We start from the raw sequence: 18,337 nt of genomic DNA, 5'->3' as shown, positions 1-18,337 counted from the left end.
ACCGTGCATCGGGTGGGGCCCACTACTTCACCTCATGTTTTGATGGGGTTGGTCCCACGATCTCCACCCAAGATCATGTATAGGGCGGGGCCCACCATTTTACACCTCATGTTTCGATTGAGTGGGGCCATTTTTTTTTTTTTTACACCCATGCACAGCACCGGTCTAGAAGTGTAGTATGATCAAGCGTCATGGGTCTCCAACTGAGGGCATGACCTAGTTGCGAAATTAACTCAAATGTGAGGCATGTTTTTGCAAATAAAGCAAAGTAGAAGAAATCCTTTTGCAAAAGCCCCTTCTATAAATTCCCTCTGCGGGCAACTCTGAAACTCAAATCTCTCTCCCCCGCTGCTAGAAAAACACATGCAAATCTCTCTCCCTCCAAAATCGAAATGAAAACCATACCTCCCTCCCTAATTTCCCGCATCCCCTCCCTCCTTCCAATCCCCCTCTCAAAACACTCTCTCCTTTCATCCACCCACCATTTTTCTTCTTCTTCTTCTTCTTCTTCTTCTTCATTAACAACATCTCCACATCTCACACCCTCAGACCTAACCCAAATCAACCTCCTAATCCCTCGCCTCTGCGAATCCAACCATCTCCCAGAAGCCATACGCCTTCTCAACGCCTCCCTCCTCTTAAACCCACCTCTCAAATCCCTCCCTCTCTCCATTCTCATAGATCGCCTCACATCTCACCCTGACCTAACCCACACCATGTCCCTCCTCACTAGTCTCTCCCACAACGCCCCCTACGGCCGCGCCGCTCTCCTCCCCCTCAATAAAACCCTCCTCCTCTCCTACTTCAAAAAGCGCCGATTCAAAGAGGCTAACAAGATCTTCAATTGGATGTCCAGGCCTGGTTCTCCTTGTAAACCCGACGGGACTGTGTTTGAATTTGTTGCGGCAGGGTTTTGTCGGGGTGAGAAGCCATTGGAGGGATTGAGAGTTCTTCGGGCGATGATCAGTGAGGGTTTCTTACCGAGCACTAATTTGAGGACTAGGGTTTTTGAGAGCTTGTTGAGGGAGGCAAGGGTGAGGGAAGCTCGGGAATTGGATGATGGGTTGGGTTGTATTGGAGATGGTGGTGATGGGGTTGGAGGGGTTATGCAAATTCTTGAGCGGATTGTGGCAGATTGGAGAGAATAGAGAAGGTAAGGTTGCTTTTTTTTTTTGGGGGTTCTTTTCCTTTTAATGGTAAAATGCTATTCTATTCACTACATGATGCATTTTGTGAGTTACATGCTGTTGTTTAGATGAGGGTATGTTCTACTTAGTTTGTGATTTTCTTGCATCCATTTTAGAAATAGCTAGTGTAGAGATTTTTCCTTGGTGTTGTTCATAAAATAGGATTGTGGGTTGTTGAGATTTTTTTAAAGTTTAAAGTATATTCCATGGATGAGAACAAAATGTCTGAGCCCTTGAATTCGTTGTTTCATCCTCTGATGAGTCCCCTACATACGGAATGATTTAACATTAAACACGTCCGACGTCCTGATGGATGTTTTTGAATATTTCAATGCGTGTGCATGCACGCTCTATAAATTGGATGATCAAAGAGGTGACCGTAAGGCCGACAGTCATCAGTATGATGGCCGTGAAGTTCAGTTGTGAAATGTTTGGTCGATGGTGAAGTCTCTATCACCCTAACCAACTCGAACAAGAAGAGATGGACGAGGCGGGAACCTTCTTTGAGAACGGGTGCTTAAGGAGTCAAGCATCCTCGCTAATTTCAACAAGGTGCAACTTGTCCTCCAAGGATCACTAGACCGAGGTCCGGTCAAGAGGCAATGAAAGAGCTGCGAGAGCTGTTGAAGCGAGGTGTCAAGGTCATATTGGCAATTGGTTATGCAGAAGGTGCGATTTCAGGAACTTTAAGTTTTGAACGTTCTGTCGATGTTGAGGGAAAATGTGGCCGAAGCCCTATAGGAATGTTGGTGTTCATTGGTACTTGCTGTTTTCTATTTCTAGTTGTCATTCGTAGGAGTCTTGTTTGATAGGAGTTTGTTAAGTTAGATCAAGTAGGAGTCTGGTAGGATCAAGTCAACTCCACTAGGAGTCTAGGAGAACCATTTGATAAGAATTTCAATGGAGTACGAGTTTGGTAGGATAAGGCTGGAGTTTTTAAATGCATATCATCTTTGAGATGAAGTATGGCGAATAAAATTGGATTTTAAAACTCAAAATTGTTGCAGAGGGCTTCCCCGGGCGTGGGAAATTCTCTTGGGAGTTCTTTTCCTCTTCTTCTCACAAAAGTTCTCATCATTTGGCATCAGAGCCAGGCTTTTCCCTGGCCTTTGCGGTGACTAGATGGCTAGCGAAACTAGAGGTCAAGAAGCCAAGAAGCTTGAGGCGGAGATTGGCAAATTGCGAGACAATTCTTTCAAGCAAGAAACTGATCACAAGTACATTAAGGAGATGATCGCAGTGGTGGATCTCAAATACGGCCAGCAGGATCATGCCAAGAACCTGACGACTCATTGCAGTCCACCCTGCACAAACCGACTTATTCGCAAGGACTTGTGCTTACCAAATTCGCTAAGAATCCCTAAGACCGAATTCCCTCAATTCGATGGTGAGGGCCCTCTTGGCTGGATCTTATAAGTAGAGCAGTTCTTCGATGACAGCTTGACTGCTAAAGAGCAGAAAGTCCCTTGTGAATCCATCCACATGGGGAAGAAGGCCCTGTAGTGGTTTCGTTGGTTCAAAAGAACCCAAGAGAGGGTGAGTTGGAAAGAACTAGTCGATGCTTTGTAAACCAGATTTGGACGAAATGATCTCGAACACTTCACCGGATATTTGACAAAGCTGCGACAAACATCCACAATGAAGGAGTATCAGGATGGATTTGAAGAACTGGAAGCACGCACCTACTGCGGTGCATATGTTCAAGCTGATGACCATTAGCCAGGCTCTGGGATTGGCAAGGCTAGGAGAAAGCTGAAGCCTTGGCACGTCGTGGACAGTTTAATTCTACCAAGCCAGAGTCGCCAAGCCAGCTGCAACCTCGAAATCAACAACCAAAACTGGCGACGGATCGGGTATGTCTACATTCAAGCGTTTATCTCAAGTAGAGTTGAATGAATGCAGAGCCAAAGGGCTCTGTTTCAACTGTGATGAACAACAGTTCGCACTGAGCCACATGTTTTTTTTTTTTTTTTTTTGAAAATTGACCGATTGTATTAATATTCATACGAAATTTACATAGAGGAGGGACCAGGAGTCCCCCTAAAACTTCATCACCGAGCCACATATGTAAAAAGAGCAACTTCTTATCGAAGTTGGTGGCTCTGACAGCAAGGGTGATGAGAATCCATAGGAGGAACAAGAGACCATGGAGGGAAAAACCACAGATTTCCATTCATCCTCTCACTGGCATGCTCGCTCCTAGAACTATGCGAGTGAAAGGATACATTAAGCATAGACCGATTGTGATACTGATCGACACAGGCAATACACAACTTTGTCGATCCCCGGGTGGCCAAATGAACCGGATGTCATATCCAACAGATCCAGCGTTCAAAAGTCATTGTGGGAGATGGACATCAAGTGATTAGCAGTGCTGGGTGCAAGGACCTCTGTTGGGTCATGCGTGGTTCAAAATTCTCTACCGACGTTAAACTCTTGCTGTTTGGAGGATGTGACATCATGTTGGGAATTCAATGGTTAACCATGCTCAGTGATATCATTTGGGACTTCGGAAAGCGACGAATAGAATTTTGGATCAATGGTAAGCGCTTAGTTTTGAGAGGTGCGCAAAATGGAGACATTCGTGCGGTGTGCCGAGACAAAATGGAGACGATCTTGAAAAAACAAAATCATGGTGCTCTTGCTCAGCATTGTAGCGTAACTGTGGAGGACAAAACCCATGCTGAAGACCCGAGGCTTGTTGAGCTAAGGTAAGAGTTCCAAGACATCTTTAAAGAACCCTCAACTCTTCCGCCAAAACGATCACATGATCACTGGATTCCACTCTTGTCAAATACCGCTCCCATTAATGTTAGACCCTATCGTTATCCTTATATGCAAAAAAATGAGATTGCGCTGTTAGTTCAGGAGATATTACGGACTGGTATAGTGCAGCACAGTGCCAGCCCTTTCTCTTCCCCTGTTCTTCTATTCAGGAAGGACAATTCATGGTGGTTCTATACCTCTATGTCGATTATCAAGTCTTAAACTGAGCCATTATTAAGGACAAGTTTCCAATCCCAACAATTGACGAGTTGTTCGATGAGCTTCATGGCTCCAAACTGTTTTCTAAATTGGACCATAGATCTGGGTATCACCAAATTTGGGTACACCTGCCGGATGTTCCCACGACTGCTTTTTCATACACATGAGGGGCACTATGAGTTCCTGTCATGCCCTTCGGCTTGACAAATGCTCTCTCCACCTTCTAAGGTCTGACGAATGATGTTTTTAAACCATATTTACAGAAATTTATATTGGTTTTCTTTACTAGCATCCTCATATAGTCAGAATTGGTTAGATCATGCGCAGCACTTGTTTGTTACTTTTCGATTATTACAACAACACAAGCTCTTTGTCAAGCGCTCAAAATGTTCTTTCGGCTAAACCCAGTTAGAGTATCTTGGGCACATCATTTCTGAGGATAGGGTTTCTACTTACCTGTCAAAAAAAATTAAGAACATGCTCAGCTGGCCAAAACCACACTCTTAAGGCTCTTCGAGTTACGTCAATCCCACTTACCAGAAATGAGCTGTTGGTAGAACCAATTGCTATATTGGAGCATTGAATTGTAAAGAAACAGAACAGTGCTGTGAAGCAGGTCTCTGTTCTATGGTCGAATTTGCCACCAGAGGATGCTACCTGGGAGCCACTGCATCGTTTGAAAGACAGTTTCCACAGTGTGAACCTCGAGGACCAGGTTTATTCCAAGGGGGTTACGATGTTACGTGCAGTTTTCAGTTTCCAGTTATTATTTGTAGCAGTCCTATTTGATAGGAGTTTGTTAAGTTAGATCATGTAGGAGTATGGTAGGATCTGGTCTGGAGTTTATCTACTCTAGGAGAACTATTTGATAGGAGTTCGAATGGAGTAGGAGTCTGGTAAGACAAGGCTAGAGTTTTTTCTGATAGGAGCAGTCAGTTAACGTATGTACGTTTTAAACGCATATTGTCTTTGTGATGAAGTATGATGAATAAAATTAGATTTTAAAACTCAAAGTTGTTTGTAGAGGGCTTCCCCCGGACGTGTACGTTTTAAACGCATATTGTCTTTGTGATGAAGCATGATGAGTAAAATTAGATTTTAAAACTCAAAGTTGTTGTAGAGGGCTTCCCCCAGACGTGAGAACTCTTGGGAGTTCTTTTCCTCTTATTCTCACAAAAGTTCTCATCATTCATGCTTTCGAGGGAAGTGGCCCCTATTATAGGGTCAAATATCTGGGTTCCCCGTCCCAGGAATCTGGAATCAAGGGTGGGGGAGACATCCTCCTTTCATTGTTGGGTTTCAGAAGAGCCCCCTCCTATTAGCATTCCTTTTTGTCAAGTTCTTGAGTGAAGTGGTTTGGGTGGTAATGCTGAGTGACGGAACAAAGGTGATATTGGGAAAGTTTCTCTGTTACAGTGGCCACAGACGAAGCCCTATAGGAATGTTGTTGTTCATGCTTTAGAGGTAACTAAGTGACTTCGGCAACCTCTTATAGGATTGAATGTGCAAGCTCCCTATCTGAGGAATCTGGAATTGACTGTGGGAGAGACTGATGCATTACAATCGAAGGAAGGATGGGTACCTCACTCTGATATCAAATCTGATGCAAGATGATCGAAGGAAGGACTGATATTTCGCTTTGATACCAAATCTGATGCAGGACAATCGAGCTCTTATATCAAGTTTGAACGTAAAAAATCTCACAAAGTCTAAAAAACTAGTAATATGCCCATGAGGAAGAATATGGACCTCGAAGAGGGCTTTTGGGCAGGTTTAGAAATGTGCAGACACAAGCCGGGAAGTTACAGATTTATGCAGGGATAATGTAAATTGTTGTGTGGTACAGTGTATCAGTGAAACGAATGAGAGAAATTAGGGGTTTGGATCCTAAAATAGGTGATTAGATTGGGGAAATATTTTTATGAGGCTTAGGATAGGTTTGGAGTGGTACATGCATATGTCAGGAAGATGTCGAAGGATGTCAAAGGATGTCAAAGGATCCCGAGAAGTTGTTAAATTAATTTTGGGACAAAACGAAAGGGGCACGGGATATGGATGGATTTGAATGATGTTTGAGGTTGGAAAAAAAATTAATGGTTATTTTAGGGGTTTTGGGTAAAATATAGGTGAAAAATAATCCAAGAGAGCTTTTGGGTGAGATTAGTGGAGGTTTGGGGTTCTTGAGAATGGTTTGTGGGAAACGCTAAAAAACATGAAAGCGATGGAGTTGGAATCTCACCAACCAAAATGCAAGACATCTCAGCAAATGATTCCTAGGCATCACACCTTAGGGAAGATCAACGCATCACACCTTGGCAAGGAGTAGACATCACATCCACACAAGTGGAAAAACTTCAATTTTTTCCATTCATCATTCTATCATTGTAGTTAAAACAAAGTGCCTTGAGGCTTACAATATATAATAAAAAGATGACAACTAGAAACTTCTAAAACCCTAAAACAAAAACATTACACTTTTGGACAAAATACCCTTTAATGACTTAAAAACTCTTTTCCCACTTAAAATCCCTGTAATATATACGAGGCCTATTTAAAACACTCATAACTGAAAGAAACCAAGTGATATTAGTGGGAAAAGAAGGGTTAAAGAATACGATCTAAGTTGATGAGTATTTCTTTGGCTGATTGGGGATAATTGTGCTGTAAATCGAGCTCTAGATTTTTTCTTTTTGGTTTCTATTGGGGCCTCGTGAGGTATTTTAGTGGCTGGGGATGGTGTGTTATTTGCGCTTGAAGAGGATATTTTTTTTTTGAAATGAAGGCTTTAAGAGGAAGTTATTGGTGTATTTTTAGTATTGGTTTGATTAAGGTACTAATTGGATAAGTTGCAATGGGAATTCTTGCCCATTTATGGTCCTAATAGCACTGTTCTAAAAGCACTGGGCGGAGCTGGGCGGCTGACTGACCTCCCAGCGCCTAAGCCGCCAGGCGGCGCCCAGGCGTTTTTCATTTTTTTAGATATTAATATATTTTCATAATATCTTGCATTTTTTATATAAAATATAAATACTTGAATACATAACAATCCAAATCATTTTATGCATAAGCACTAAACATTAAATAATAACAAAAAGTCAAAAATATAATAAGAAATTAAGCATAAAGTACTTAATAATTTAAGTATTTAACAATACAACACAAATCCATGACCAAAAAAAGATTAAAATCCAAGCATTTCTTCAGTCTTCACCAATCATTGTCCTCTCCCTCCAAGACCAAGACTCTATCTTCATCTGAGTCTTCAAACCCGCGCCGCCTCATAGCCTGGGCGGCCGCCTAATAACGCCCAGGCGGTGAGACCGCTTTTTTAAACACCCAGGGCCTGGGCGGTGCGTTTTTTCTGCGCCCCTTTTAGAATAGAGCCTAATAGTGCTTCTTTGTGCAGCAGTATGTGAGTGGAGTTGGATGCTAGTTGGGAGGAGATGGCGTGTCCCTTGGTATGGTGGAGGTGATTTTAACGTCAATTCCCGTATTTCTTCTATCATGTCAGCTTTCTCGGTGTTTGTGGGAAGAAATGGCTCGGTGGATTTACCTCTATTGGGGTGCTTTTTACTTGGGAAAAGAATCAGATTGAATAGATTTCTAATTTGCCTACAATGGAGTTTTTTGTTTCCTGGCATTATTTAGATTGCTCTTCTTAATCCTATTTTTGATAATTGTCACATCTGTTTCCCACACGAGGATTGGTTCTTTGGAGCCTTTTCCAATTTGATTTGAATTAGTTTGGATTGAAGAGGCAGATATGGGGGAGAAGTTTGCTGGAATGTGAGGGAGAAGTTAGTTGGCTGGTGGGCAGATGGTGAAGTGAACGGTCCCACTGATGTTCGGTTGGAGTAGAAACTTAAGGTTGTTAAAACTAAGTTTAGTGGTGGTCCAAACTCCAAAGATAATAAAGTTTTGGTGGGGCAAAGGAAAGTTGACATTCTTAAGAAATTCGTTTAATTAGACAATTAAGCGGATAGTTGGATTTTGTCGAAAGAGGAATGATAAGCTAGAGATTTCTTAAGGTATAACAAAATTATTATGCGAAAGGACCTGGCATGGAGGTAGAGATTTGGATACAAATGGGTGTGAGATAGAGACAAGAATACCGTGTATTTCCATGGCCAGCACAAAAAGAAGAATTAACTGGATCCATTCCTTTTTGATTGACGGAAGAAGAAGTGAAGATCAGGGATCCATCTCCTCGGCGGTAGTATCTTTTTATCAGCACTTTTATTCTTCTGAGGGGTGATCTTTCCCTTCTCATTCTAGGATTGAGTTGGTCAACTTGACGAGGTCTTTAGAGATAGGTTAGAATCTTTGTGCAGAGAAGAGGTAATTTGAATTGCCCTTTTCACTATGAAAATAGATAGAGGCCCAATCGTGGTGGTTTTTGTTTTGCTTTCTGGTGCAAGCTCGGAGGCTCGCGACTTCTTAAAATCGCAGAGTGCTTCGTTCACTTGTTTTCCCGGGAAAGGAAAAGAAATCCTGAGAAAAGAATGCTTGAGAAACTAACGTGGCAAAAGGAAAAGAAATCCTGAGAAACTTTGCAGGAAAAGGTTTCCCACGCCTGTGCACTTGCGCAGGAAACCCCGAGAAACTGTGCAAGAAAAGGTTTCACCCGACTTATTCCGTTGGAAACTAGAGCTCATCAAAATAGTGGGATTTGGTTTCTCACACTTGCAGGAAAAGAGTATTTTCCACGTCATTTGTGGCATTTTCCATGTCATATTTTGACATTTTCCACCTCATCGTGTTAGTTTCTCGCGAAAACAAGTGAACACCACTATTTTAGCTTTCTCGGGAAAAAAAGAGGTGTTTTCCCGGGATTCGATTTCCCGAGAACGCGAGTGAACAGAGCCGAAAGGGATTTGATCAGTAATGAATTTGTGAATCATCTGTGAGTAGATCATTCTCCTCCCTGATTTAATGGGCTCCATCAGGGAAATCCAATGTCCCCTTCCTGTTCACAATTATGGACATAAATACCCTCGTTTTGGGTCCCATAAAGGGTCTGGTGTAGAATGTATGTGAAATCAAGACCATTAATCTTATTAAAAATCATAAGGCACCCAAATGGACCTGGTCCCATCCTGAATGGACACCCCGTGCATAAGATACAAGAATACAAATAAACGGTTGATAAAGGAATACAAATAAATGGTATATATTTTCCTGACGAGTGAAATCCTAAATGAGAATTGATGGTTCAAGGGCATATGATTGTACTTCATTTCATTTATGAATAAATTTTTGTTAATTTTCCAAAAAAAATAAAAAAATTTATGGTTCAAGGGCATAGATCATTAAGCGTTCTCAATGGCATTTGGCCAGAAACATGGTTGCTGGTCGAATCAACGGCTGTGATTTCGGGTGCTGGTCCGATTGTGGGATCCTTTTTTCAAGTGCTAGTCGTATCTGAGTAGGATTTTTAAATGTAACAAAATGTACCCTTATGGACATTTTCATACATTGGCATCCTTCATTCGGATCCTTAATGCTTCAGAATAACTATGGACTTTAGGATATGGATCCAATGGACATGGTTCAGATCCATCTATTGTACCTAAATCCTGTCTGTTAAGGCTTGTATAGTTGGATCTGTTAGACCGTTTGGGTCGTTAACTCCCTTAAAATGTAGGGCTGCTGGCAAAACGGAAATCCATTTTGTAATTTACAAAATAGTGTTGCGACCATAGTCAACAAAACACTGTTTTAAGTTTAATGCTCTGTTTAAAACTATTACAATAAAAAAAAATGAAAAAAAGTCTATAAAAAAATGAAGAAACTCCATTTTTTAACATTACGCTTAAAAGATATTAAAAATGCATTTTAATCGTATTAAATGCATTTTTGCTAACTTTTCAAATTTACCCTGCTATATTTTGTAAATGACAACATTTTAAAATCATTTTTATGTCATTGTTTTTTACTATATTTTTTACGCAAAATGACCGAAATATGGGCTTTTTCCCCCTCAAATAGCTGCATTGGGGGGGGGGGGGGTTAAATGACCAAAATGAGGGGTTTGGTACGGACATTTGCCATAGCCGGACGGGAATGCCCTTAGGTCCTTTTTCAAGTTTTTTGGAATTACGTTTTTTTCTTTTCAGTGTTCCCGCTAACACCTTCTCCTTCTCTCATCCACACCCTTCCCTTTGACGAAGAAATCAAGCGCCAATGACGGCGACGTGAACCCAACCACCACCACCGACAACCGCCACTTTACAGATCTATTAAGAAAGACCACTATGAACCACTATTAGACCTTTTAAGAATGTTTGAAACAAAATTACACCCTTTGGACCACTATTCCATCTAATACAAAATGTTTGATACACTATTGCACGCTATGAACCACTATTACACCTATTAAGAATGTTTCAACCACTATTAACAAACATTACATCTATTAAGAATGTTTGAACCACTATTGACACCCGCTCAACTACTATTGCACCCTCTCAACCACTATTACACCTATTAACAATATTTGAACCACTATTGACACACTATTACACCTATTAAGAATGTTTGAACCACTATTGACATCCTCTGAACCACTATTGCATGCTCTGAACCACTACAACACCTATTTAGGATGGTTGAACCACTATTGACAACCTCTGGACCACTATTAGACTTATTAAGAATCTTTGAACCAATATTACAAAGTGTGCAATAGTGGTTCAATATTAGACTTATTAAGAATCACTATTAGACTTTGAACCGCTATTAGACTTAATAAGATTCTTTGAACCAATATTACACCCTCTGAACCACTATTTACACAATACTACCCACTATTTAGACCAAATGAGTATGTTTCAACCACTACTTAGACCCTCTGAATCACTACTCTCTGATTTGTTAGAGGGTATAATTATAAATAGTGGTTCACAGTGTTCAAAATGTCGGAATAGTGGTTCAATATTGTTCAAATAGAGAGTAAGGGAGATAGAGTTTCCACAGAGAGAGAGAGAGAGAGAGAGAACCTTCGATTGGGAAATAAATGGTTTACATTAATTGAACATAAATTGCAATGGAAGCTTCTCCTTCCTTCTGTCGTGAGAGGGACGACAGTGGAAGAGGAGAAAGTGGATCCAGAGGGGAAAGTAAAAAGGTAACGAATGGAGGTAACTTGGGATCTAGGTTTCTCGGGAAACTAAAAGAGGTCACGAATTTGGCACCAGGGGCATTCCCGTCCGGCTTGGCCAATGTCCATACCATACCCCTCATTTTGGTCATTTACAAACACACAACACCCCCCCCCCCCCTCACTATTTGAGGGAAAAGGCTCACTTTTTGGGCCATTTTCATGAGTTAAATTCTTCCTCACTTTTTCGTTATTTCCATTCATGTCCCAAAGCCCAGCAAAATACCTTTTTCATTAACATTTCTGATTTTCCTTAGGGGTATTCTCGGCATTCATTTTGGGCAATAAATACCCTAGCGCAAGAGTCCAATCGAACCATTACCCCTGCACAAAAAGACAAAGCTTGCCTCTTTTGAAATCCAATCAAATCTTCAACTTTTCCCTCTTTATTCAGCTACGTTATTTTACACATCGGAATTCTTATTTCAGTTGAGGGTATTTTCGGTATTCAGTCGAATCATTATCCCTTCACAAAAAGATAAAGCTTGCCTATTACGAAAGCCAATCAAATCTCGATCTTTTTTCCGTGCAGTGATATCCCCTCCCCCCCCCCCGCGCCCTAACAGAAATCGTTAACTTTTATGCTTTTGGAGTTAACGGTTGCTTCTCCACCCCTTCATAAAAGTTAACGAAAACTGTTAAAGGGAGGAAAATAGCCATCAGAGCGGCGCGGGGGGTGGGGAATATCACTGCCCTTTTTTCCTCTCTTTATTCTGCTGCGCTATTTCCCACAAGAACATAAAGATTTCTGACTCTAGCACACCTGTCGCGAAAAAGATTTACCATTCCTTCCCTACGTGGCTTTTCCCCCTACACATGTCCAGGAAGAATTCTTTTTCTTTCCCTTACCCTCTCCTTCTCTTCTTCATTCCCCTATTGCTCATCAAATAACAACTCGGCTGCGAAGAAGAAGAAAAAAAAGTATGTATTGCTCATTTTCTTATTTTCTTGTCATAAAAAAGTATGTATTTCTCATTCTCAACTTCATCACCTAATCTCTTATTTCTCTGTTTTTCTCCATACTTGCTCTATACAGATTTCATTTTTTCTCTTTCAGAAATTTACTTAACAATATGTTTAGAGCATGTTTGGTAACATGTTTGGATATCTATGTTTCTTTGTTCATGTTCATTTTCATGTTCTTCTTTTGATTAGAAATATTATTTTACAAATGGAGGACTTCATTTGAGTAAATAATCTGCAAATTTCATCAGAAAATACAAAAGTTTTTTTTTTTTTGCCTGAACTGAAGTTTAAAAACATAACCCCTGTATGAATCCCGGCCCACAAATTTTTAAAATACCACCTTTACGAATTCTCTTGTGGCTCTTGTTTTTATAAGAACACTCCCAATCCCTCTTTATTTACGAATTCTCTTGTGGGTCTTGTTTTTTTTTCATTTGATCGGAAGAAGAAAGCCAAGAAAAATCTCATAAATATTGCAGGAAGACTGCAGAGTAGGAAAATCATCAAGCTAAGCAGAGCTATGACCTTCAATGGAAAAGGAGTTTCCACCTTTTAACTTGGTTGTTTGGTTAATTTGTTTTTCATGAAAAATTTTCCAGATGTTTTCATGGAGCCTTGGAATTCTTTTTTCAATGGAATATCATTTTTAATGGAGAATATTATTTCCCATTAAAAGATTTAGCTTAGATCCAAATAGCCTCAATATACCATGAGATTGCTGTGAATGAGGGATTTTGTTCTAAGGGACAAATTTGTGGGTTCTACAAGGGGCTATACATGAGATCAAGACCGTTGATCTTGTAGAACATTATGAGACAACCCATGGGTTCTTGGTCCCATCCCGAACAGACATCCCATGTATATGATATGGGAATCCAAAAATCAACGGTTTGGGTTTTCTTGGAGGACCTTAAACATTACTTGATTAACTCCAAAGAACCCTAATATGAGCGTGAATATTTATAGTAATTGAAGTGGAATTTTGAAGAGGCACTTCTCTTAAACCATTACTTTAAGATTCACGGACTTTTCTTGTGAAAATAAATAAATAAATAAATTTTGAATTTCTAAATGACCTTTATGCTTAAATTTAAAATAATAATAATCTCTAGAGATACTTTCAATTAATAATGGTATCTCTCAAAAAGCCAAAACCATATCATTTCCCTCAAAATGTGGACACATAATTTTTCCCCAGAAAAAAAAATTCAGCGAGAAATGTTTTTCTTGCAAGCCAATCAGGGAACATTAAAAATCCCCATCAAGATAGTTTCTTTTTGTTTCTATGCTCTTTTTTTCATACATGTGGGTTCTTGATTACTCAATTTCTACGTTATTTCCTTCTTTGCAGTGGTGGGTGTTTGTTTTTTCAAGTTGTAGTTGGTTTTTCATCATAGAATTATGAGTTTTTGTTGTGGATTGTGACGTTTTCCTACCTGAAATCCGTGACCCAGATGATATGATCATGTGGGTTTTCCAATTTTACTTTTTTTAAGAGTTGCTTTTCTTCTATCGTTTTCAAGTGTCCATTAACGAATAGATTATTGCATTACAAGGAATCTGTTAAGCATAACATAATACTCCATGATATTATATTCGTTGTATCATCTCTCTATGACAGTTTTGGTGAATGCATAATAATACTCCATGATACCATACTTGTACCCCATATCTATGTTGTACGGATAATAAATGTGGTCCAATCGTAAGAAATTTTCTTTATGCCTTTGGCATGATAGGGTTGCATTCTTCTATAGACTAATAGTAAAATAATTACAAAAGATTACAAAGATCTGTATAGACAAGTCCTTACCACCTATGATTATGAGGATTTTGTATCCTTAACACCCATCTGCAAGAATGGCAGATTTTGAGCTTGTCTTGTGGAAGACGAAAGCGAGTAGAGCTCAAAAGTTTAGTGAGAAGATTGTAAACTCTTGTTTGGTAATATTGGAGAAGAAAGTAACAAGACAGACAAGAGAGACAAGGGAGAGGGAGAGAAATTGCTTTGCAAAAATAAATGTAAATTGCATTATGTAAAAAAACGTGAATACAAAATATATTTTCCAGAACCTTGGAATTAAGATCACCTCTTGAATTCACACGCCCAAAATGAAATTTTGTTTGGGAAGTGTATTTTGCCCCAAAAAGAATTAAAGAAAATCCCAAAATTAAAGGGTTTTATAATATGTTTCCCATTTTCATCCTTTAATAATCAATAAGTTAGAAAGCGAATTTGACATGTAATTTCAGCATCTTTTCGAATTTTATAAATGATCATTGTAAATTAAAGGTAAGATCTTTTCAATGGCAACTTTGAGATTCTTGAAATTCATTTTGAATTTATGAGGCACAGAGGGGAGCCGCAAAGACAAACTAGAATCAAAGTAGAGTAAGAGATGAAGATCTAACACATAATAACAAGGAGAAAAGAGTGGTCGGGTTTACCAAGGGATGAAAGGAAGAGGAGGAAAAATGATAGGGGTTGAAAAACTTGGGGTGTGAAGCTTACCAGCAGACTTACGAATTGGGGGCTGGAAAAAAAAAATTCTGGTGCGAGGCGAAACACAGCCCTGGAAACTTATTTCCAGGAAAGTGATTTTGTGGGGCCGGGGGTCAGAAAATTTTTGGGGGGTGCAGATCCTCGGTCCTGGAAAAGGTTTTCCAAGTTGGTGAGAAAATATTTTCCTGAAAATTTTTTGGGGGGTAAGGCTCTGATACCATGTTAGACGAAAGTTTAGACAGAGAAAATAGAATGAGTTAGGGTTATCTCCTCCTGACTCATATCTTTATACTAAAACATAAAGGGATGTACAAAGTCCTAAATGCCCTTAGGCAAGTTACATATTCCAACAATCACCATTTTTATAAAAAAAAAAAAATCAAAACTATGCATGCCTTTGATTGATGGTATAAAACAAATTTAAATTTTGGACCCTCAATGTTTATCCTTTATTAGGGCTGAATGGCTCTCAAAATTAACATATAAAAGTGATAGGCATCAATCCAAAGCTTGTAACATGTAGCCATTCACCTATAAGCTTCAACGACTTATAAAAAAAGGGTAGTAAATTTGCAAACTCAAAGGACTAAAACATAAAATAATACTAACAGGAAGGATAAAATAGTATAAAAGATAGGACCCATTGGAGGCACAAGAAAAAAAACAATCACAACTTGCCTTCCTTGCTTAAATTATATTTCTTTATGCTGATAATGTTATATGTTCTTATTCATCATAAATTTGAAGGGACCTAGCTTTATTATTATGTCTTGTAATAATTATATTTTGTAATCCATTGCCTTGTAACAATGATCTTTTGTAATCTATTGCCTCCAAATGCTCCAACCTAGGTTCTTGGGAGCCCAATATTATCTGCTACCTTTTTATATGTAAAGATTTTTGAAATTGGATCAAAGTACTATTTATGTAATGATATGATAGGTTGTATTTTATGTAATGATATGATTTGCCTTCTTCATTGAAAGGTATTCTTCATGGCTCAAGAATATGACTCAAACTTATTGATGTGGATTAAAAAACTTAGCTTTGTGGAAACGGTTAACCTTTGGCATCACAGATTGAGATCGACACGATCCAAGGCATTTAACATTTATATTCTCTGTATACAAAATGTAAACAGAATCTAAAATCTCCTTTTTTTATAATCTTTACCTTTTACATTTCTCAGATACATAACAAAAAAAGTATAACAAGGCAATCCTCATAAGTTAAAAAAGCAAATAAAATATTGATGTTAAAATAGACCTTAAAATAGGCTTATACCTAGGTGGTTTACAACATTTGATAAAAGCTCATCGTCATTCTCATGAAATTACCTTAGTATTTAGGCATAAAAGAAACATGTTTTTTTATGTTTTAATGTTTGATGAAAATTTATACAAGAAAAAGTAAACAATCTGTGAAAAGTAGTACAAGATTTTCTCTTTTTTCAATTTTTTTACCATAAAGAGAATCTTTTACTACTTTCTACAAAAAAATAATACTCTTTCTCGCATAAATTTTCATCAAATATAATAACATAAAAAACCATATTCCCTTCATACCTAAATAATAAAGTAGTTTCACGGTTGCCGGACATTATTTTCAATTTTTTTACACTTTTTCACATGACCCACACAGTTAAGGCCAATCATATAAAGCTCATTTAAAACTGAGATTTTTTTTTTGAATGGAAAGACAACGAGATTTTATGTTTATGTTTCATCTGTTCAGGCCATTGTCCAAGACTGTAAGGTTCAATGTGGTGAAAGTCATCTCGGCTGGATCCTCTGGTGGTGGTGGGAAGAAGGCATTTGCAGCAATTTAAGGTCAGTTTCTCGTCATGGAAAAGTTTGGTCATTTGAATGGTTGAAGGGAGAATTTTTGAACTACTTTTCTGCAATGTGGTTTAGTTTTATTTGAAGTTGTGGTGCAAATGTCATTTAGACAGCCGTGGCAATTATGTATGAACTATTTATCTTTTGGTTTTGAAGAGTGTTCATGAGTTTATTACTCGACTTTTTAATTCAGTAAAGACTGGGTCATGGCACAGCTGGAAAAGTTGGGCCAAAAGTACCGTGTGGCTTTGAGGTATCATCTTTTGTGATTAACAACTTTTTAATATCTTCACAATACATTAGGATTTCAGCATCTTCAGGAGAAGTATGTTTACCTCAGAATGCTATACGATAAATTTGTTATCACTGTTAATTTTAATATAATTGCAATTAATAACAAGAATCTCTATCATTAAATTAATATATGCATGAGTGTATACAATACTACATAATTCTATATGTATAGAAAACTACTGATTTACGATTGTGTACTTCGAAAATAATTCAACATTTGGAAAATTATTTTCGTAGAGTTCCTTCTAATTTGTAAACTTGCACGACCCTTGTGTAGGACTTTTTGTGGTTATTCTTTTCTGATGTCTGAAATCTATGATTTTGCCTTTATTGTTTCTAATTTTTAGTTCTCCATGATTCAACTCCAACATGCAGGTCTTGTGGCTAAACGCCTTTGTCAATGATGCGACAAAAAGACATGCCTCAAGATTTTCTCTTTTGTATTGATGATGATGAGTCATTAGGAGCGTCATGACTGAGCCTTCTCTATCCCTCATAGCAGGTTATTGCTCCGAATTCCTTATTTACCACACATAAGCAGGGATGTTTGTTCAAAAAAATGGCTAAATGGAGGGATGCTTGGTCAAATTCATGAAGAAAAAAGGAGTTACAAAAATCAGGATTTTTGATTTTTTTTCATGGCATGTGTTGAGTCGGGCTTTGTTGGGTTCTTAACTCGATTGTACTCATGGATTCAATTTGTCTTTTCTAATGGGTTTTGAATTCGGATTGAAAAAAGTTTTTTTTTTATTGAATGAGGTTTTGGGTCCCTTTTCTGTGTTGAATTTGGTACAGGTTGCAGTATCTGATTTATTTTCTCTTTTAGCCCATTCAGTTTGAGGTAAATTGAATGTTCATGTCAATTTCTTTTTGGTAATTTTCTCAACGCATCTTTCATTCGCTCTCCTAAATTAGGGCCTGGCAAAATCCTCACATAGGCCCTTATTCTTTGAGTTTTTTTTACTTGGAATTTCAATCCAGAATTAGAATATTTACCCACAAGATACCTTTTCTTTCTCTGACATGTTCACTATTTTCATGTCTTCTGTGTTATTTAGGCCATGCATAGGTAGGAAAATTCAAGGTTGCCAACCACGGGTGATTGTCAAATTAACCCACTTGAGAAAATATAATTAGATACCAAAGCTATTTCTTCCTTTTCGATGAAATCTTAAACCCTAACTATATCTGAAGTTCTCGTCTATCTATACTATTTGGTATAGAGAACGAACCGCACGTGCCTTTTTACTAGTCCTGTATTAACCTTGAATTTTTTTCCCATCCTTTTTCATTTTTCCGAATCAAGTTTTGCTATCTATGTGACACATGCCCAAGAAGACAAGTGAGCTCGAATCCCCTCAAAGTGCAAAAAAATCCCAGTGAAAATGACCAGATCTTTGGCCAG

The 18,337-nt window shown here is 38.5% G+C and overlaps 1 long non-coding RNA gene across 1 annotated transcript; it reads left to right on the top strand.

The window, feature by feature from the left end:
* The first annotated feature begins 328 nt into the window (after nt 1-328).
* Nucleotides 329-17,702, top strand: LOC143854359 (uncharacterized). Its single transcript, XR_013237488.1, has 3 exons — nt 329-1,153; nt 16,535-16,629; nt 17,308-17,702. It is a non-coding gene; the product is annotated as an uncharacterized LOC143854359 (long non-coding RNA).
* The last annotated feature ends 635 nt before the right edge of the window (nt 17,703-18,337 follow it).

The sequence above is a fragment of the Tasmannia lanceolata genome, unplaced genomic scaffold (genome assembly GCF_043159265.1).
Source record: "Tasmannia lanceolata isolate RefF3 unplaced genomic scaffold, GAP_Taslan_0.1 ptg000020l, whole genome shotgun sequence".
Lineage (NCBI taxonomy): Eukaryota > Viridiplantae > Streptophyta > Magnoliopsida > Canellales > Winteraceae > Tasmannia > Tasmannia lanceolata.
The sequence above is the reverse complement of the archived record's forward strand: the minus strand, read 5'-3'. Positions and strand labels throughout refer to the sequence as shown.